This window comes from Musca autumnalis, unplaced genomic scaffold (assembly GCF_047663935.1).
Source record: "Musca autumnalis isolate F117 unplaced genomic scaffold, ASM4766393v1 scaffold_4, whole genome shotgun sequence".
NCBI lineage: Eukaryota > Metazoa > Arthropoda > Insecta > Diptera > Muscidae > Musca > Musca autumnalis.
In genome coordinates, this window is record NW_027411977.1 from 155975210 (window position 1) to 155998724 (window position 23515).

At 34.2% G+C, this 23515-nt stretch overlaps 1 protein-coding gene and 1 long non-coding RNA gene across 7 annotated transcripts in view; one reads left to right on the forward strand and one right to left on the reverse strand.

The window, feature by feature from the left end:
• Positions 1 to 23515, forward strand: part of mthl14 (methuselah-like 14) — a 170420-nt gene that overhangs the window by 543 nt on the left and 146362 nt on the right. The gene's annotated exons all lie outside the window — the stretch shown is intronic.
• On the reverse strand, positions 300 to 2855 carry LOC141401790 (uncharacterized). The gene is made up of 2 exons (XR_012412438.1): positions 2643 to 2855; positions 300 to 1204 (listed from the first exon to the last, which is right to left on the reverse strand). It is a non-coding gene; the product is annotated as an uncharacterized lncRNA (long non-coding RNA).

Sequence of the window (23515 nt, forward strand, 5' to 3'; positions counted from 1 at the left end):
AATATGATAAATATGGGAAAAACATGTAGATTGGTCTCAACACATTTGGTCTCTGGTCTATAAACTCGTAATCGGAAGGTCGTTTATATGAGTCAGCTAGTTCATTCATTATCATTATTTTTGTTTGGAAGAGAATACACCCTATATTATTTAATAAAAGCGAAAAATATACATACTCATGTTCATAAGAAATTATACTTTTGTAGGAAATTTTACAAATTTGACCAAAGAAATTCTGGAAAAGAGAAAAAATTTTATATATTGTAATAGTCCGTAGTTATAAATAAAACACGTCTGAATTGTTCTCGAACTCCGTAAAAAGTAAAGTTTATTATGTTTTCCATATTTGATATAAACATGACGTTATTATCTATGCTACCGATACTACAGATACTCCTTTTTTCAAATTTAATGTAAACAAATTATCCTGATTACATTCGGTAATCCTGTAATCGTATTGGCTTTTGACATCTGCGTTTGTCTGGCAATAGGCGCCCCTGTTGCGGCGATCCCAAGTCCCCGATCGAAGGAGATTGATTGTCAGTGGTTGGGGTACAAGGCTTTGATTGACATCCTTCGTTCTCAAGTCGATCGAACGATGATTCATTTATACTACCGTCAATTGAAATTCGTTTTAGGTGTGCAACGTTTCGTCGCTTCCTTTTTCCATTTTCCGCCGATTCAACCAAAGCTTCAGAACTGCTTCTTTTCAATACTTTGTGTATGTTTGGCTCGAATGGTGGGTCTAACTTATTCGTCACAACCTGCCGTTTTAATATCACCAAGTCCCCTTCTGTTATATCGATATATTTAGCATTTCTCTTGGAATCTGCATATACTTTTCCTTTTTCTTTTTGTTCTTTGTCACGATCATGCAGTTCTTCGTCTATTTCCAATGGCTGTGTAATAGTTGGAAGCTTATCTTTTATCTTCCGATTGAACATCAACCCGGCTGGCGACGTCAACGTTGTTGAGTGTGGTGTTGATCGATACATCAGCAAATATTTCAACAATTCCGCTTTCCAGTTGCTTTTCGTTGCTTGACTTATTTTCAGTACCTTCAATAGTGACCGATTTTGCCGCTCAACCTCACCATTTTGCTGGGGCCAGTATGGGGTCGTGTTTATCAATTTAATATTGTTTATTTCGCAGTAATTTCGAAATTCAGCACCAAACTGTGGTTCATTATCTGCCGTAATGGATACTGGAAATCGAAATCGCGCAAAAATGATTTCTAATCGTATCGATTGTATCGATCTTTGTCATTATCTTCACCTCCATGAAACGACTGTAGTAATCAACGATGACAAATAGGTGGTGACCCGATGGTAATGGTCCACAAAAATCTACCGCTAGGTGCTGCCACGGCTCTGATGGTAATTCGGTTCTGCGTATTGGTTCTGGAGTATACGGTAAACTAACCAAGATACAACCTTGACACTTTTTTACCATTGCCTCAACATTTTGATCGATTCTAGGCCACCATACTTTTGCTCGCAGACGTCTTTTCATTACCGTCATACCTGGATGTCCTTCATGGGCCAAATCTAGTACCCGACTCCCCAAGTCCGATGGAATGACAATACGTGTGCGTCTTAATAGTATACGATCTGCAAAACTCAATTCTGCTTCATATACTTTGTATGACAGCAGCACCAACCCATTCTCGATTCAAAATTGCATTTCTTACTGATTGAATTTCATGGTCGTTATCGGACGCGTGTGCTATTTCCTGAAGCTTCATCGCCTTTGGAGTTACATGCGATAGCAGACTGGCATCTGCAATAATTTGGGTACGATCTTTGGTACTATAATACCCAAGTGTTTTTTCCGTTGACATATTCTGTTTTAACTCATTAAAAGCTTTTGCATGAACTGAATTCCATTCAAATTGGGTATCTTTGTGGGTTAACTTGCGCAGAGGATCGGTAATTGTAGCTAAATTTGGTATGAATTTTCCCACATAATTGACCAGTCCCAAGAAACGATCAAAAACCTTCTTCAAACGTCTATCATGTTCATTTTTCGTCTCCGCGTAAACAATAATATCATCGATAAAATTAAGACACCCGTCACAACCATTTAATACCTGTTCCATAATTTTTTGAAAGATTTCTGGAGCGCATGTAATGCCATGCTTAGTTATAAAGGTCGTGATTTCTCTTGAGTCAGGAGCAATTTCGACCTGGTGGAAGGCCTGCTTAATGTCCAATTTGGAGAAAAATGTACCGGTGCCTATCGTTGGTAACGGGTGATTTTTTCTACTGACCGCCTCATTTGCTCGACGCATATCGACACATAGACGTATATCATCTCGTTTTGGCACCACGACAACCGGAGAAACCCATTTCGAGGGGCCATTCACCTTTTCAATAACGCCTTGCCGTAACATTTCTTGTATCTTTTTGTCGACAGCTTGCTCGAGTGGAGCAGGGATAAGCCGATACGGCTGAACTATGGGTTTTACATTTTCATTTATCGGCATGTGAACTACGATACCGGCGATTTTGCCAAGTTGATGATCATCAGTTTTCCCAGTAACTTGGTTGATGTTATTTCCTATTTTTAATACTTGCAAAAACATAGCCGTATCGCGCCCTAATAAAAGTTTCCCCTTTTCATCAACGACATAGTGCTCCTACCATCTATCTGAATCATCGCTTTGAAAACTCCCATAAGCTTCAATAGTTTTCCACCATATGCCGTGAATGTCTTATCAGTTTGTTTCTGGCGACTGATAACATTTACATTTTTGCTTTTGATCCCGAGTCAATGATAGCCGTGGTCTCAACACCACCAATTTGACATCGTATTTCGTTTGAATTGTCGGGCGTACTAATGCAAAATACGTCATCATCAGCATTATCATCATAATTATCCATAGAAGAAACCATCTGCACTAGAGCTGGCAAACCATCGATATTCCCAACAGTAGATATTTCCGATATAATGTTTTAAAATATCGATTGCTATCGATATTATCGTTAAGTTGTTATCGCCTTTAATTTGGAAATGAAAATGGCGGAAATGTCAATGATTTTCTTGAAATTATGCAAAAGTAGTTCACAGAAATGTAAAGGAGAATAAACAACTGCTTTTATTTTATAAAAAATGTACAAAAATACATTTTATTTTACCGAAAAATGTGTACGTGTGACTACGAACTTAAGCGCTCGGCACATACGGTGCGTTGAGCGTTGCACTACAACAACCACATGAAAAATGTGTTAGTGATGCCAAGTTTTTTGAAAAACAACAACATGACTGACGCATTAAAGTTAAACACAATTTAACTGTTTTGGGACAACGCGTGTCCCAACGTGTCACTAAACGGACCGTATGTGCCGAGGGCTTTACTTTCTTACACACACATAACCGAAAAGCAGCGAAATTTCCATTTATTTCAATGGATTTCAGGTTAGGGGTTTTTGTTCCTATAATATCGATAGGCAAAACTATCTATCGATATTGAATTTTTAAATAATAATCGATATTACCGATAGTACCATCGATTTTTTGCCAGCTCTAATCTGCACCCCTTCCGTTTCGTGGTTACCTGTCCCTCTGTTTAATGACTTATAGCGTGAATGGTTTTCATCGTAATGCTCATTTATCTTGCGCTTCCGAATGTTTGTTGTCATACATTTCCGGGCAAAATGATTTGTTCCGGCACACTTCGAATATTCTTTACCCTTCGCTGTAAAGCGATTGTCATTAGCCTTATGACCCTTTATTCCACACCGATAACATTCGAATCGATTGTTTTGGTTCCTTCGGAATTGTCGTTTACGCATATCAATTTTGCACACATCTACATTATTGTTGTTCGGCGAATTACTGTGACCGTAAACTGACTTGGATGTTACAAACGACTTCTGCTGTTCCGATACTGCTTCTAAAATCTTTGCCATTTTCAAAATTTCATCCAAACTGTCATCACCACGGTCAAGAATCTTACGCCGAAGCAGATCAGATGTACATGCCTCGGTGATTTGGTCCTTAATGTTGCTCTCAATTTGATTTCCAAATTTACATCTTTCGGCCTGTGTACGAATACGCATTGCAAACAGCTCAATTCTCTCGTTTGGTTCTTGTTTCATTTTTCGGAAAATGTGTCGTTCATAAGTTGCATTTCGTTTCGGTGCAAAGAAATTCTGTAATTTCATTACCGCATCATCATATTTGTTTAAATGAGGAATAAATCCACCAATCAGTGGCCCGCGTTTGACATAATCCTCTGTGTGCGGCAAATTGAAGAACACATCCTGCACTTTTGTGCCAGCATAATGTAACAACCAACTGTACTTTTCGTCACTATCTGCTATTCGATTTGCAGTTGCAAATACTACTCCATTTAATTGCGCAGTTACCAACATCTATTTCAAACTGAAATTCCAACAGTCCACGTGTGAATTGTGTTCGACCCATATCTAAATTTTAAAGACACGAATAATTTAATTTCCTGTGACATCTTCTTGAATCGTCACATCTTCATTTCACTTCCCAAGTTCCGGGTTGCTTATACACATTGTATCTTGACTTGAATAAATGATTCTACTTTTCCATATTTTGCTCTCTTCTGAATTTAATCAATTGCGAACCGAATTTAATCATCGCACCAGCAAAATAATTCGTATTGCTCAATATGTATTCCGAATTTAATCAATTGTGAACCGAATTTAATCATCGCATTAGCAATACATACTCATCTTAATTGAATGTGAACCGAATTTAGTCCTCACATTAGCAACTGGGAACTGATTCTAATCATCGAATTTTCCAAAACTCAAAGTTCCTGCACTGTGTATAAGTAACCATACCATCGTTTGAACTTCCATAAACAGAAGTAAATATTCCAAACTCATGGTTCATTTTGATATTGTGTACATGTAAAAGAAAAGAAAAAAATAATTAAGAGAAACAATCAATATATGTCACTACAATTATGAATTTTAACTAAATGTGGAAATTCAGTCTGAGATAGGATTGAAATGTTCACAATCCCTATTTCTCCCCGAAGCATTGTTGTATAATCGATATTTTAACACTAGGAAGATTCAGACGATTCGTACAAATAAGACATTTATCATACATTTTAAACTATATTATCCATGTCAATTTTAAATGATTCAAAACCGTTTCAACTTTTGCAATTAATGCTTATTTATTTGATCCTGATTCTTCCTCTATCTGATTTTCTCCTCGTCGCCAATGTAATAGTCCGTAGTTATAAATAAAACACGTCTGAATTGTTCTCGAACTCCGTAAAAAGTAAAGTTTATTTTCTTTTCCATATTTGATATAAACATGACGTTATTGTCTATGCTACCGATACTACATATATGATTATAAAATCGATAAAAAGTAAAAAAAAATATTTTTTATACAAGGTCGAGTATTGTTGACGCAATATAAAATGAACCAAAGTAAATCCCTTGGTAGTTTCATTTAACAAAATGTATGTGGTAAACCGTTTATACATATTTATAAGTCGTTTCCAATTATCAATTGAAAGATGATGATACAAATTTTACGTACCTATAAGTATTTTTGGTACGCTTTCATGAGCGTTTTAGCCATGTAAAAAGTTTCTACATGTGGTGTCCTGAAACTTCGGACTCAGCGATAAAAATATGTACAATAAAACTGAGTTAATGTGAATTGGTGCGCACTCATTGATATAAAGGCCCCGGCATGTACAGTCCGTTGAGTAGCGTTACAACAACCGCATGAAAAATTCAGAAACAAACTTGGCATCACTTACACATTTTTCATATTTCCTTGGTACATGTGCCAGTGGAGATACCTTTCACCTTCATCGTTTCTTTTATTTAAGTGGTTACCCCCATGGTTTAATTAGAAAGGTTCGGTAAAGCTTTGTGTCAGTTTAATTTTTTTCGATTGTTCTTAAAACTTTAAAACAACCCTGTTTTTCTTCGACTAACTACAAATTAGTTGAAAACTCATCTATAGATCAACCAGATTGAAAACTAATTTATTTCCCCGCAGGGAATATACAAAATCTGTGTATGAGTGTGTACTGTTTAATATCCCTGCAGGGAAATAAATTAGTTTAAAAGTAGTTTATAACTAGTTTAAAAATAACCACAACTGGTTATTTTTCGATTATTTTCCATTACGCCAACTAACTATTTTAACATGGGGATGAGCTAGGCAATGGACAATTGTCCATCTCTGCATTACTTTTAACTAGTTATAAACCAACTATTTTTGGCTAATTTATATCTAATTTTTTTTTGACTTTTTATAGTCGGTTTAAAAATGTTGTTTTTGTCTTAAAGAGAGTGGAAAATAATTTTTTATTTATATTATATTTCTTTTAATTTTCTTTTTGGTTTTTTATTTTGACCCCAGTTGTTTTTGTAAGTTATGTTTCCTTGTTGTTCCTCTTTCGGTATGTCGAGTCTACCAAACAAGCTTGTATAATTGTATGTTGCATTTATATTGAAATAATTACGAAAGTGTATATGAGAATTATTTGAGTCGAAACACACACTACTGAACATACAATTCTTTCAACTGGTTGATCTCTAGATGACATTTCAACTAATTTATAGTTGGTTGTAGAATAATTGCTTTGTAACTAACTATTTACCAACTGGTTGATAACTAGTTGAAAAGTAGTGCAGAGATAGTCAGTTGTCATTTTTTAGTTTTCAATCTGGTTGATCTATAGATGACTTTTCAACCAATTTGTAGTAGTTGTAGAATAATGCATTTATAACGAACTATATTTCAACCAGTTAGGAAAAGTCCCGCAGGGATGCCAAACAATTTTATGGGCCGATTCCGTACAGCGAGGCGAGTCGTGTCGCGTTGCCGAATGCAATTTTTCGATTCCGTATGGCAATATCGCCTGACGTCGTCAAATTTTGTCGCCGAAATGTTCATTTTCCGGCGACAACAAATTAGCTGTCGCCGTACATTTTTACTAACGAATAAAAATAAAATAAAAAAAAAATAAAAATAACTTGTTATCGACGATTATTTTCTATCCCTGTACGTAGTGCATTTTTTAAATTTTGTCACAGAGACGATAGACGACGCGACATGACTCGCCTCGCTGTACGGAATCGGCCCATTAGAAAATTTGCATGGAAGAAATTCTTCAGGTTTGCATTGTAACGAACATTTAATCATATTCTCGTTTCGGTTATGTGGAGAAATCTCTACAATTTATTATTTTTCACGATTTTTAAAAAAATGCTCAAAAAAGTATTATAAACACTCCCACTAAAACTAATGTGCAAACGTCAAATAAAACCTCATAAAGAAGGTTAACCCTGCAAACAGCTCTACAATGCAAATGCCGTTTTATTCAGGAACAACCAGGTTCTATAGGTTTTTTTCATTTAGATCTATCCATGGTAGAACAAGAATGTTATGCATACAACCTGTCAATTATTGTGTAGTTATTTGCATACTAAGAAAATCACACCAAATAAATGAATTAGGTGGATGGAGGAATGGACGAATAGTTCTCTCGAACCAATGAAAATATTTGTTTGTCGTTGCTCACCGCATTAAATTACAAAAATGCCATGTATTCACAAGTAAATGGAAACATCGATATTGATTTATTCAAAAGGATAAAGAAACATTGTGGCGTTTTTATTGGGATAGCGTTTGCAATTTTGTTTTTTCAAAATATTCTGGCTTAATCCCATTGTTGTTGTTTTAATATTTGGAAAAAACAACTAGTTTATTAGTGGACAAGATCTGGCATTGTTCGCCAAGGGGTAAGGCAGGGAATACTATAGTTTCGATTCTCGCCACAGAATCTCATCAGTTCCCTTGTTTTTTGTTTGTGGATATTCTCCACCGAAGTTTTTTTTCAATAACTTCTTCAACAAAAAACTTGTTATACCCAAACATCAATCGTCAGCTCGAAGTATAAAGGTAAGCAAAGAAAAAAGTTCAATGAGAAGTTTTTCCTTGGCAACCTCACACAACTCCGACGAAAGTGTCTGCGAAAACAATTCAAACCTTTTCCACTAGTATGTGTCGTCGAAGTTCAACGAATGCACACACCAAAATTTGGTTGGTTTGCTTTACAGCAAAAACAACACACGTCGTGCCAGTGTCTTCAATTAGAAACATTGTGGCGTTTTTATTGGGATAGCGTTTGCAATTTTGTATTTTCAAAATAGTCTGGCTTAATCCTATTGTTGTTGTTTTAATATTTTAAAACAACTAGCTTATTAGTGGAAAAGATAAAGTAAAAAGATAAAGTTTTATTATTAGATCAATGTGATACCTTAACATTTTAGTTAAGAAAATTAAAGAATAAAGTTCGCATTATCAAGTATTTGTTATTACATGTTCCATTTAATATAAATGTTAAATTTTGTAAAATATGGCAATATCATGCAAAAAAGTCTGTATACATAAATGGTATGTTCCTTTACTTTTGAAAATGGTAAAACCGGCAAAAGTAGTAAAATTTGTAAACTGCTCCCATATGAATTGTATGGTGTCTGAAGTAAAGGAATACTTTTCGCGTAAAAAGTGGTAAAACTTGAAGATTCTTGCACGTAAAAGAACTGATCTAAAATTTACTCAAATCTGATTGGTTGATTTGAATTTGCTGAATATTTTTTCTTGCTTTTGGTGCAGCATACTCTCGGGCGCATTTGAAATTTTAAAAGGAACACAAAGTTCCTTTTAATTTATCTGACACTTATTATTAAAGGAAACATGTAAGAACAAAAAACGGGTTATCTGTCCGATACCGGCCAAAATTTAACTACAGAAATTATGTAAATTATGTAACAAGTCCCTGGTAATGCGAACTTTATTCTTTAATTTTCTTAAAGTAAGGTATGTATAACTAAAATGGACTTTAAAGGCAAGATGTAAGAACGGGCCATAGTGTAATGTTCTAAAAAGCACATCAATTACGTTTCATATCTTTCGTGGCGTTTTTACACATATTCAACTAAAGTAATTGGAGATTATTGTAACAAATTCTGGGGTAAAATTCGAAATTAAAAAAAAAACTGTTTTACACTTGGCGTAAACATTGCCGCCACTTCCAAAGATGGAGAATTATGTACATAGATCTTAAAAGAATTCAAATAAACAACTAATACTGCATTTGTAGCTAGAGTTCTGCAGGAAATCAAATTCGTAGATCGAGATAATTCATTATTCGGACTTATTCTAAGACTTAATATAAAAAGCGATAGATTCAAACGTAAGGAAAAGCGAATGGAGTAGTGTAGACTCGAATACCCATTAGTTGGCGATGGGTATAGTGAATGTTCCATAGAGGACAATTCCAAATGCGGTGTTTTGTGTCGTGGGAAACCCTGTACGGATAAAGACGCATTCTTTATAAATCTTGGAGCAAATGTCCACTCCTAAGATTATGAGCTTTAAGTTGATCCAAATTGCGTTACCACAAGTGGTCAAATACTAGAGATATAGAAAAAGACGCCCAGATATCCATCCAAAAGGTTCTTTTCATCATCCAAAATGTTTTTTATGTTGCCTTCCCATCACCAGTACAGCTTTCGACATGGACTCCAACTCCACTCCATTAAGAATTTCCGTCTCGTGAATTACCGCAAAGATGTTCGTGTTTAGCTTGTATTTCTTTATTTTATAACAAATTCTTAGAAATTTAAACAGTCTTTTTTTGTTGTCTTTAAAAAAATTCTAACGCTGAATAGGGATCAATCACCTGTTTTTTTTTTTTGTTTTGTAGGGACCTTTAACAGCGTATTTTTGTAAAAAGTTTTTGTCCATTCGTTCGTCGATTTCATGAACGAAGACACAAAGCTTTTTATTTTCGTAATTTTTTTGGTTTTCGTAACAAAATCAGACGAACGAATACGTCAAAAATAAACGAATGGAAAAGACCCATCGTTTTGAATAAAAATTAAATAGTTTGGGTAATAAATGGCACAAAACACACGAAAACTGGAAGTGAATGCAATTTTATTTATTTCCATAGAAGCACACGCGTATATGTACATCCGTTTCTTCATATTATCACAATTAAGCTGTGTTCCAGAACTAAAAAGTTTTTACAATTTTTACGACTTTTACACATTTTACTCGAAAAAGCGTTCCCGTACACAAAAAAGTTGAAAAATGTTCACTTCTCTTTAAACAAAAATGGCGCTGAATGACGCTCTCTTTAAAAACTTTTTACACGACAAATTTGGGCGAGTAAAAAAATAGTAACATGGTTGCCGGCGTCTGATTGGCTGATACGCCGACTTTGACATTTGTTCCAGTTTTTTTTGACGTATTTTCCATTTTTCCGTTCCCGAACTATTTTAGAAAACTTGTGTGTAAGAACAAATTTTTTGCAGTTCTCTCTTTTACGAGTTTTACCATTAAAAAGTACGGGAACGAAGCTTTATTTTTGGACAAATGTGTTTACATTTTTTTCTTATTTTTTGTTTGCCATCTGCTTATCCGGGTTGCCGTCAAGTAATACATTTTACGTGCAGATGCCTATGCAAAATTCGCAAAATAAGTATCATGGAAACCCCGAAATATAAAAGCTTTTATGAAATAGACGAAAGCTTTTAGATAAAAACGAATGGTTCGTAAAATTTTACAAGAACCAACAGCGTGTTTTTGTAAAAAGTTTTTGCCCATTCGTTCGTCGATTTCATGAACGAAGGCACAATTTGGTTTTCATAGCGGTTGACGTTTGTATTCGTGTGACAAACAAATGAAAGCTTTTTATTTTCGTAATTTTTTTGGTTTTCGTAACAAAATCAGACGAACGAATACGTCAAAAATAAACGAATGGAAAAGACCCATCGTTTTGGATGAAAATTAAATAATTTGAGTAATAAATGGCACAAAACACACGAAAACGGGAAAGGAATGCAATTTTATTTATTTCCATAGAAGCACAAGCGTATATGTAGATCCGTTTATTCATATTTGGTCTGTTCCAGAAACTGCAAGAATCTACTCATTTTTACTACGATAACAATTTTTCCTTTATGTTATCGGAAAAAATAGTAAAAATTAGTAGATTTTTGCAGTACTGGAACATAACAGTTATCACAATTATTTTTGGACAAATTTGATTACATTTTTTTCTTATTTTTTGTTTTTCATCTGTTTATCGGGGTTGCCATCAAGTAACACATTTTACGTGCAGATGCCTATGCAAAATTCACAAAATAAGTATCATGGAAACCCTGAAATATAAAAGCTTTTATGAAATAGACGAAAGCTTTCAGATAAAAACGAATGGTTCGTAAAATTTTACAAGAACCAAATTTTGAACGTATACGTTTTAGTACGAACGGTTCGTGTGACAGGCAAGCATTTTTACAAAAACACCCTGCAAGTTTTGAACGTATACGTTTTAGTACGAACGGTTCGTGTGACAGGCAAGCACTTTTACAAAAGCACGCTGTAAAGCATCGTTTTAATCTCCAGTACAATGCAAAAGAACTTGGTCGTTTACAAGAAGTTACTGGACATGTACTAATTTGTACAAATTGTTGAGTAAACGAACACACTTATAGACAGCTGAGAGATAAACGACAAATGTAGGTATAGCTTCGTTCCCGTACTTTTTAATGGTAAACGTGTCAAAACAGAAAACCGTCGAAAGTGAGTTCCACATACACACATCAGGGTTGTATTTTATAACAAATTGTCTTGTGTAAACGCCTAGTAAAACCTTGCCATGCCATGTTAATTGCAGTGCTTTAATTACGTTGTTCGCTCACACAATTACGTACACGAATTAACTCGTTCACATAACACTCTACATAATTAATAGCGACATACCTCATATTTACATACTCTTTGTTTACTGATTTTAAATAAAATTACAACCAACAGACGTTTAATATTAATTGATATGAACTGAAAAGATTATTTTCTTTCCTCAAACATATATTATTATTATATTAACTTCTATTCTTTTCATTCAGGTTTTTCATTTTTTCTTTAAATGCTGGTGTTTTCAATACATTTTTCAAATTTTCTATTTTTAAAATTAATGAGAGAGAGAGACCTGCCAAAACGACTTTTTGGTATACAGACTTTTTGGCAGGCATTTGACTTTAGTTTACAGATTTGTACGCAAATTTGAAACAATGGAAAAGAAATGTAAAGCTGAAAACAGATACAATGTTTATTAAAGTTTTGCGTTGGGCGTCGAGACAAAAACAACAACAACAGGGCGACGACGATACCAAATTCCAGCGTTTATCTGTTTGTCGGCATATATTTCAAATGAATTTGAATTTTTCGGCATCATGCCCAACAGTGTAAAAAACGGCCAAAACGACACAAAACTTTACCCAAACGTTGTATCTGTTTTCAGCTTAACTGCTATGAAAGAGAAGACAAAATGTACTATGCTGTGAATGTATACTAATCGTTCCACCGTTTACTTTTCATTCACGTTTTTCAGTTTTTCTAAAAATGTATGTGTATTCAATACATTTCTAAATTTTATGCTTGGTTTACATTTACGAAATCCACTCGATTTCAACTGTCAAATCCATAGGTTTCATTTGACGTTTGAGCTGTGGAATTGACAGTTGAAATCGAGTGGATTTCGTAAATGTAAACTTAGCATTATATTTTGCCTGTCATAATTAATTTATTTCGATAATTAATTTATAGAGATGGGACCTATTTTATACCCTAGACAGACGGCGGCGTTAATTTGAATTAGGAACTGCATTTATTTTTACCCTGACAGACGACAAATTCTGCATTTACGAAACAGCTGATTGCTGGTTAACATGTATTTTGTTGTTGTTTGAACTGCGAAATTTTGGTTGTACTGCATTATCTGTTTTTGCACTGCAATATCGGCCTTTGTTCTCTGTGCAAATCAATAGAATTTCCTACAGTATTGCCATATTAAAACTTAGTAAATGCATATTAACAGGGTGTTTTTGTAAAAATGATTGCCTGTCACACGAACCGTTCGTACAAAAACGTATACGTTCAAAATTTGGTTCTTGTAAAATTTTACGAACCATTCGTTTTTATCTGAAAGCTTTCGTCTATTTCATAAAAGCTTTTATATTTCAGGGTTTCCATGATACTTATTTTGTGAATTTTGCATATGCTTCTGCACGTAAAATTTGTTACTTGATGGCAACCCCGATAAACAGATGAGAAACAAAAAATAAGAAAAATATGTAATCAAATTTGTTCAAAAATAATTGTGATAATATGAAGAAATGGATGTACATATACGCGTGTGCTTCTATAGAAAAAAATAAAATTGCATTCCCTTCCAGTTTTCGTGTGTTTTGTGCCCTTTATTACTCAAATTATTTAATTTTCATTCAAAACGATGGGTCTTTTCCATTCGTTTATTTTTGATGTATTCGTTCGTCTGATTTTGTTACGAAAACCAAAAAAATTACGAAAATAAAAAGCTTTCATTTGTTCGTCACACGAATACAAACGCCAACCGATATGAAAACCAAATTGTGTCTTCGTTCATGAAATCGACGAACGAATGGGCAAAAACTTTTTACAAAAACACGCTGTAAATACTGTTCTATCTTCTGCATTAAGAATGTGGATAATTCACGAATTAATGTGCATTAAGGGAGTTAATGCAAATTAACGCTGCCGTCTGTCTAGGGTATTATCGTCGTTCGGAGTAGAGCTGCCATGGCGGAATAAGAAGGTGTTACATCGATAACAATAATCGGGCCATTTACCACACCAAACGTCAACATTTGTTCACAAATTTTGACGTTTGGTCTGATAAATTTTCCGATAATTGTTATCGATGTAACACCTTCTTATTCCACCATGAGAGCTGCCAAAAAATCGATGGCACTATCGATAGTATCAATTATTTTTTATTTAATTTAATATCGATTAATTTAATATCGACAGATAGTTTTGTCTATCGATTTTATCGGATAAGGAACCCCTAACCTAAAATTAATAGAAATTACGCGGTTTTCGGTTTTGTGGACCTGAGAAAGCAAGCCCGTAGTCAAACGTAAATTTTTTTCAGAAAAGTAATTTGTATTTTTGTGTACTTTTGTTAAATAAATGCAACTTTTTTTCTCTTTTATATTTTTGTGTAGTATTTGTGCAAAATGTCAACAAAACATAGACGTTTCCGCCATTTTTATTTCCACATTAGTGGTGACGACAAATTAACGATAATATCGATGGCTATCGATTTTTTTAAATGAAATATCTAAAATATCTTATGTTGGGAATATCGATAGTTTGCCAGCTCTAGTTCGGAGAGTAATTAAAACTGAGCAAAGTATAAAAATAGTTGTTCGCTCACACTATTTTGTGTGGAAAATTAAGTAATTAATTTGTAATTTGGGGTCAAACAACGAATGTGGTTGTTGTAACGCAACGATCAACGCGCGGTATAGGCCAGAATAGAATCAATCGTCGCTTGCTTCCCAAATGTCAAATTATAAAGGAATGCCAGAGCCTCCTAAAAGGGAACTCAGTCGGATTTGCAAAGAGGCTCTGGCATTCCTTTATAATTTGACATTTGTGGAAGCAAGTAGAGCAAGCGACGATTGATTCTGTTCTGGCCTTATGTGCAGCGGCGTTTAAGGTCCCGGCACATACCGTCCGTTGAGTGTCGCGTTACACCACATGAAAAATTCGAGAAGAAACTTGGCATCACTTACACATTTTTCATGTGGTTGTTGTTTTTAACGCGCGACTCGACTCACCACGGACCGTATGTGCCGGGCCATTACTATATTCCCAACAAATCGCTGAATTTATTTGAATGCAACATTAATGATTAAATTTATATGACATATTTAAATGTTTCATCAAAAATCAAAAATTACGCAAAAGTCGAATTTTTTAAATGCTTGCGTTTTATGCAAAATGCGTGGAAATGCATAGACCAAATGAAACTTTATGAGCGTGGAATAATAGGTAAAATACAATACTAAAACTAAATGCAAAAAAAAACTCACAAAAGTGTGGTTTTACGTAAATTTTTGTAACCATTTCTTGTGGCGTTTAAACGCCATTCCATAGCGCAACGTCAAATAAATCCTAATAAATAAGGTTAACCCGCCAAAACACGCTAATTCAAACGCGTTTTACCGTCAGTCTGAACAAGGCATTAAAAATGTTTATTGTAGATCATGGTAAAACACATGGTACAATTATTACAGGTAACAGCAAGTGCCAGCTGATTCTACTAACCCGTAATACTAGTGTCAATGCTGATATGAAGTTTCAATGTTTTGATTTCTGTTTTTTGTCAAATTATGTTTTCATTCTCCGGAAGAAAATATTTTCCCAAATTTGTGAATATTTTTCGTTTCGGAAAAGAAAATGATTATTTAACCTTTAGCTATAAAAGCCGCGGATAAATGTAACTTGTTTGCAAATGTGCCCCATGTTTAAAACTTTGATGAACTACGGAATAATTTACATGTCCATCGAAGTCAAACATGTGTGTTTGATTACCCTATGATTCCAGTTGGCCAAGACCTCGTACATTAGCGAAATGCCAGTATGCGGAATGATTAGTATGAGTCTCCAAGCGGAATACATCATAAATGTTTATTGTCCTAGCTAGCCGATAAATGATCTGCAAATCCCTCTACCTCCACCATCCACCCATGTATATTTCGTATAAAGCTTTTAAGAGTTCTTTCCTGGCACATGCAACTTATGCTCTGTTCCAGAACCAGCAAGAGTCTAATATTTTTCTTTTTTAATTTTGACAATCTTTTCTATATAAATTTGTCAAAAAAAAAGATTCTTGCAGCTTCTGGAACAGAGCATTGATTTTCCAAACTCAAATTTACACATTTTTGCATTCTTGCTTTATTTTTTACACAATTGGCATATAAGGAAACACATACAAATCCTCTAAAAATCTTATTTAGCCTGGATTGCATTACCACTTCCATGGAATGAATTTGTCATCATCTCCAGCACATTTCTGATTACGTTGCACTATAATATCGTTGCGGATCTTCTTCTCTTAGTTGTTGTTGGGAATTTTGATCCTTACATTAAATGAAAACTTGTATGTTTTCTGTGATCCCATCTGAAAGTAAAACAATGAGTTATTGCCGATTAATCATATTTATTAATAGCAATACTTACCGCTGACAAATTTCATTGTGAGTAGTATCTAACAGATGCAATAATATTTCAAATTATATTGTTTTTCAGTTAAATGTTTAAATTTATAATTCCAACTTCTTTTACGACAACATTTGTGAAACCTCAAAATATATTAAATTTCAAAATACTGTTTACAATTTAGACATTTTGTCGTTGACACTAGTATTACGTACAACAACAATTTCCAATGTAGTTGTTGTTACGATTGTTGTACAACAACACTTGCTGTTACCTGTAATAATTGTACCATGGGTAAAACAATATAATAGTACGGTTATAGCCCGTTTAGACTAGTCATTTTAAATAGACTCGATTTCTAAATTCAACTTTCAAATCCTAGTTGTTTAGACGATGTAGTCTAAAATGATAAAGATGCCAATCAGCTGATCTTTGTTTACGTATACATACGCGAATTTGCAAAAAGAATTGCTTGAAAATTAAAAATGGAATGGAATACTGCAAAAAATAATCTGACAAATTGCTATTAAATATGTTGTTTACAATTTATATTAAATTAAAGCTACATCCATTTCACTTTTATTTAATATTTTTTTCTGTTTGTTTTTGTGTGTTTGTGTTTACAGTTGTTTGAAAAATGTAAATAATAGGGTTATGACTTTTTTACAAACTCACATCCCTGTGTCATATTTTGATGAGCTTTTGCATAAGAGTAGATAAAATCTTAATTACAAGGTGATTCGATAGAAAAAATCTCACGCAAAAAAAGCTTTTAAAGTTTTTATAGATGAGCATTTTGGAAAAATTTTGGAGTCACTTGAAGCACATAAATAACTCAAAACAATCGTTAAAGCCACACGACATATCCAGAATGACATAAGCTTTTATTTCTCACCAATTTTATCGTCATATTATTACATATATATCATTTTATATCATATATAGCTTTATTCCATGTATCACATAAATTGAAAGTGCTTTGTGCGGGACCCTTCTTAAATATTTAAATGGAATAAAAATAGGCAAAATGCCACTTATACGTGCAACAGGAAAAAAAATTTGGAGCAAATTTTTAATAGGCAAAAGTTCATTCACTCTCGCTACCGGAAATCATTTTTGAGAAAAAAGGTCAAAAAGTCATAACCCTAGTAAATAAACGACGCATGAACATAGTTGCCAATATTGGTACAGACTGCAATAGTTGCATTTTTAGGAGCAAAAGCAGTGTTGTATATTAAAATATTTCGATTTAACATTTGATTTAAAACAAATCCAAGTTTTGAGCTGATTTAATTTTGTATGGTAAATCTGGGTGGATTTGGGTGGATTAAGCACTTAAATCGAGATAATGCCCTTAATCATCGTATAAAGGTATAGTCTAAACGGGCTATTACATTAGAGTTTTTTGCCGGGTTAACCCACTTCATGAGGACTTATTTGACGTTTGCGGTATGAAATTGACATTTGAACCCCAAACCCACTGGTTAAGTGTAACCGGGGTATAAGGTAATGTTAGTGTCAAATTCCGAACATTTTTGGTCTGTTCCAGAACCTACAAGAAGCTATTATTTTTTACTACGATAACAATTTTCCCTTTATGTTATCGAAGAAAATAGTAAAAATTATTAGATTCTTGCAGTTCTGGAACAGACCATGTATATCTTTATTTTTACATTAGAAGTATATTAGGGATATATATTTTTTAGGAAAAAAATATATTAATCTGGTTAAGTGTAACCGGGGTATAAGGTAACAGCAATACCCAATTGACCATCAATTGACTGAACTGTAGTGGGATTCTGTAACTCATTTTTGCTGTTATCGATAATTGTCGGTAAAATTAAAATGCTTTTAATTTCGATAATTAACGAAATTTTTCGGTAAGTTAACGATGAATAAAATGTAGTCGCTAGCCTCTACCGACACCAACAGTGATGTCAACATTTCTTTATGTTTTTATTCATAATTTTGCGATTTAATTTTACCGATTTTTGTCGGTAACAGCAAAAATGAGTTACAGAATCCCACTACTGGGCTGTAATGTTAAGGTCGCTTCACATACGGCGCGTTGAGCGTTGCGTTAGAACAACCACATGCAAACTTCAAGAACAAACTTGGCATCACTTATACTTTTTTCGTGTGGTTGTTGTTTTTAATAGAGCTGGAAAACTATCGATATCGACCCCATTTGAATTTTTCGATATTCCCGTTTCAAAATATCGATAAAATCGATAAGGGGAGTACACACTATCAATCAAAAATGACAGCCAACGTACTTTTAGGACAATTTTCCGGCAAATAACAACTTTTATTTAGCGAAAAACCTTTTAAATAGAATATATACGGTATTATTTAGATATTGCAAAAGAAATTTTTCAGTTAGGCTTTGATATTCACGAAATAGACCTCGATGACTGTCAGTTTTGCTTGTCAATGTGTACTATACAATACTATAGTAGATTTCCTACTGCTATTTATTTAGAATCCAAAATTGCCGACAAATGTGTTTTGTTTACATTTCGCATGTCAGTGAATTACGAGGCGAATTAGAAAAGTTTGCAGGCCTAAGCAACACGCAGTGTCGCCAGTCGTCATTTGACATTTTTTTGAAAAGTGTGACAATTTTTATTCTTATCGTACTCAGGACAGTTTGACATACGACCATGTGTTGTGTTGTTTACATTGGCTTGAAAAAATCACTTCGCAAAACAATAGAATTTACTTGTGAACATTTTCGTCCAATAATTTTTCACAACTTTCGACGTGGTTACTCGCGGCAAGAGTGCACCGATCAAATTAAATCTTTGTCTATGAAAAACTGGTTTAATGAATTCAATCGTGGCCGACATTCGCAAAAATAAAAAAACGAAGTTCCTGAGGGTCGTCCAAAAACGGTCGTTGTGCCAGAAAAAATAAGACGTGCGTGAACGGATAGTGCAAGATCGCCATGTTATGTACCGTGAGATAAAGGCATGCTTAGGCATTTATTCCAGCAACTAACATTTGATATTGCGTGAACACTTGGCGTAAAAAATGGGGGGTTTCCCGTCGGATCCCGCGTTGATCGGTGCAACAAATTTCGAAAAACTACGATCGCGGTGATTTAAAAGACGTTTATAAGATCCGAGAGGAGCTTTTAAACTTCACATGTTCCGAATTTTATGTGGGAGCTACCCGTAGGAGTAAGCCGTAATAATCCATATTCGAAGCCGATCTATATCTGGTAGGAATAATACGATGTGCAAAGTTTGAAACAAATCGATTGATCTCGTCGATAGTTATCGTTCACACCATTTTACAGAAAATTTTTGAACTTTTGTGGGGTAGGTACTCGAAGAATTGGACCGATATGGCTTATATTCGAACTTGAACTAAGTTTGGGCAAAATACATATTACGAAATGCAAAATTTGGTTCGAATCGCTCGATCCATTCGAGAGTTATCGTGATCACCAGCCAGACAGACGGACGGACTCTAAATGCTAAATCGACTCCAAATAGTCTAAAACGAATTTCGTCCAAAAATACTTGAGGTCTATAACCCTTATTTCGATGAAGCACATTTTTTGTCGTATCAAAGTGAATATGCCGCGTCAGCCTAAAGGCTGGGGGTGTTAAAATTTCTGGCTATTGCTTCTATGGCTTTTCTTTAATGATGTCAAAATGGCCGATAGTATCGATATAAAAAACTATTCGTCGATATTGGCGTAAAAAATTAAGTATCGATAATATTGATATTTCCATCGATGGTTTGCCAGCTCTAGTTTCTAACGCGTGACGCGATGCACAACGGACTGTATGTGCCGGGACCATTTAGTGTCAAATTTATTTATTTATTTCTATTGCTCTGTTCCACAACTGCAAGAATCTACTAATTTGTACTATGTTTTCGATATCATAAAGGAAAAATTGTTATCGTAGTAAAAATTTGTAGATTCTTGCAGGTTCTGCAGTGGAATTCTGTAACTAAATTTTTGAGTTACCGACAAAAATAGATAAAATTAAAATGCTTATAATTTCGGAAATTTGGTTAACAACCAAAATAAAGCTGTCGCCAAGACCTAACGATAGCAACAGTGTTGTCAACTTTTATTGATACTTTTCATTCATAATTTTGCGTTTTAATTTCACCGATTTTTGTTGGTACCTCAAAAAATTTGTTACAGAATTCCACTACTGGAACAGACATTGGTAATATGATCGTTATTTTTAAATGTTTCTACAGCACAGGCATTCGAAAAGAAAAAAAGAGCAAGAATTGGTGGTATTCTGCTTAAAAAAAATCTTAAATATCAAAAATATATAGTGCTTCTAGGTGTACGAATACGAACTTTGTCACCCACCCAAGCGCCATCTATACCTAAATGGCGTAATAAATTAAAAAGTAGTTTGGTTATTTTTAAATGTTTATTTGTTATAGTAATTCCCATTAATTGTTTCATATTTTCATACAAAATATGGAATTAATGACGACTTTATTCATTTTTAGGGCTATACCCAAGCGTGGATCCAGGTCCACAATTTTTGGTGGAAAATTTTTGTGACCCCTAGAAACCCTAAGTACCAAATTACAGCTAATTTAATAGGAAATTGTGGCTAAATTCCTCAAAATGCCGAAAATAGGAAGATACCGCTATAAGGGGGCTATACCAAAACCTTACCTGATATTCTTCATATTCATTCATGCCACAGCATCTACTGGTCAAATACAAAGTCGCTTAGATTTAAAAATTAGCAAAAAACGATTAATAAATGAAGATAATGAGGCAAAACATGTATCGAAAGTGGTTTAGGAGTGGTTCTACAACAATTCGACAGAAGTACTGCATTGGCCAGCCCAATCCTCTGACCTTAGATATCGATTGTCGCTAACTCAAAAAAACAGCCGAAAAAAAAAAAATGCAAAACCAAAGAAATATTATTTGAAGCCGCTAAATTAGCCTGGGAACCAATATCGCCTGCAATCATTAATAGTTTAGTATCCTCTATGCGTAATGGGAACTTTACACGATATGTTTTTTACGTATGGGTTGTCACTTTTTATATACAAAATGTACATGCCAAGTGACAGCACATATGTACAATAACATATCGTGTAAAGTACCCATAAAAGATGTGCTTGTGTCATCCAGACTAACCTTTAACAGTTGAGGTGGGGGTAAATTTTACCCCGTCGCTTATATTTTGGTAACTACTTACGCATGCTTTGAGCGATCGGTCTAATTTTCCCCGTATCTCCATATTTCCTTGGCGTAAGTAGTCAGTAATGTTTTGGTTGTGATATGACTAGCAAGTGAGGAGATATGCTTACGGTGGTGTAAAAATTACCCCACGTCCAAGTTCTTGTCACTGTGGCATAGAAAATATTTTACCACCACCTCCAAACTAACGTAAGTATCCTATGTAAAAAGATGACCCCACGTCCAATACGACGTATGAATTTCATGGAAAAGTTTTGTTCCTAGAATAAGTAAATTGCTAGAAGAGGACGATACGTTCAGCAAGGTTGTCTATGTGAAATCATTACTAGGATCTTTGGCAAGGACTCAATAGCCCCATCTAAAATATATCCCAGTGACTCGAAAATATGTTATATATGCTTAGCAGGCATAAAAAAACTACACATACATACCTGTTTCTAATCAAATAAAGGAATGTAAATGGTTTGCAGCAAAACCCATATGTATGTGTACAGTGTACGATCAATATGAATGATAAATCAACTATTTGGTACCCTGCAGATTTTTTAAAAAGGTGTGTTTTTGAATGATCTCTGTATTTTTATTTAATACGTACGCCTGACTGTCAGAAAATGTAATTTCATGTTTTTTAATATTGTTATATTCTCTACTTTTTTTCTATTAATTTGTAAAGATAAATTCATAATTATTTTACACGGTAGGCGCAGTTTTTTATAAAATTGTTTTTACATACATCTTATTACTATATTATTTTTCGTTTTTATTGTTTTGATTATTCTCCGCCTGCAGAACACTTAATTTCAACTTGTTGTAGAGCAAATTGGAATTAAACACAATATCTAAGTTTAATATTCAGTTCATAAGTTTGTTTATTTTGAATAGGATTATTGAATGAAACTTAGTATACAAAAGTTGTAAAAATGTTAGTTACAAAAGCGTTCACTATTTTAGATTTAAGTTCATTTTTGTATAAACAGCTTCGATTTATAACATTTTTTATCAAATATGTCTACTTCTAATATAAATATGGGCCCAGTAGTTAGCAGTGGGTTAGAAGCTAAATCGATTGTAAGTAATTTAAGAGGTGGACTCAAAGTAGCGCTTTGCAATGTGCAGAGTATTAGACCTACATTATACTCAACAAAATTTGATGAGTTTAGAAAGTTTGTTACTGAGTCTAGTTTTGATATTGTTGCTGTCACGGAGACATGGTTGAAACCTGTCGTTCCCAGTGCAACTGTGAATATACCTGGTTACACATTTATCAGAAATGACCGTACTGTTGGCCGTGCAGGTGGCGTAGGTCTATATATATCAAAATCTATCAAATATAAAGTTATCTTGAAAAATACCATTGTAGAAGATTGTGAGAATATATTAATAGAAATAGCGTATGGCCAATCCTTTTTGTTATTTGGAGTTGTGTATCTTCCTAATGGTAATATGGATGCGTTTGAGACAGCAATAGGGGATTTTATAGTGAGATACGTGGATTCAATTCTGGTTGGGGACTTTAACAATAGCCTTTTTAACTCTGCTAGAGCGGCATGTGTTCGCTCACTCTGCACCAAATTGAACTTGTCTGTAAGACACAATTGTGTGCCCACTCATACCGACCTTCGGTACAATACTACTTCTCTTATCGATTACTTTTTGTTATCGGGATGTGCCCAAGAAAGTTCCATGGGACAGTTTCAATGCCCATTTTTAAATTCGAATCATAGTTTTATCTATGGTGTTTTCGCATTCTCACCTCAACCTAGAGAAATGTTAAATAAATATATTCGATTCAGAAACTATTCTGCAATGGACTTGAATGTATTATCAACATCAATAATGGAACACGACTTCAGCCCTTTTTATGCCTCCATTGATGTGGATATTAAGGCGTCATTTTTGGAAAACCTTATTTCTGAAGTAAAGGTAATGAAAAACTCTTCCAACTGGTTACGGAGCAGGGAGATCGTCTTCGCAAATTCGTTAAGGGATATTGCATGCAAGGCATATATCACGGACCCTACTGCTGCAAAGTGGAGGGTTTTCTGCAAATATAGAAATAAGGCCAAGAAAACTTTACTGAGAATAAAAAGACTTCACTCCACAATTACTTTTGAAAACTTATCCCCAAAGGAAATTTGGAAGAGATTACGGAACGAAATGGACTCTGAAATATCTGAAGGAATGACTAACATTGATGCTGAGAAATTAAATGATTTTTTTGTGGATGGCTTAGTT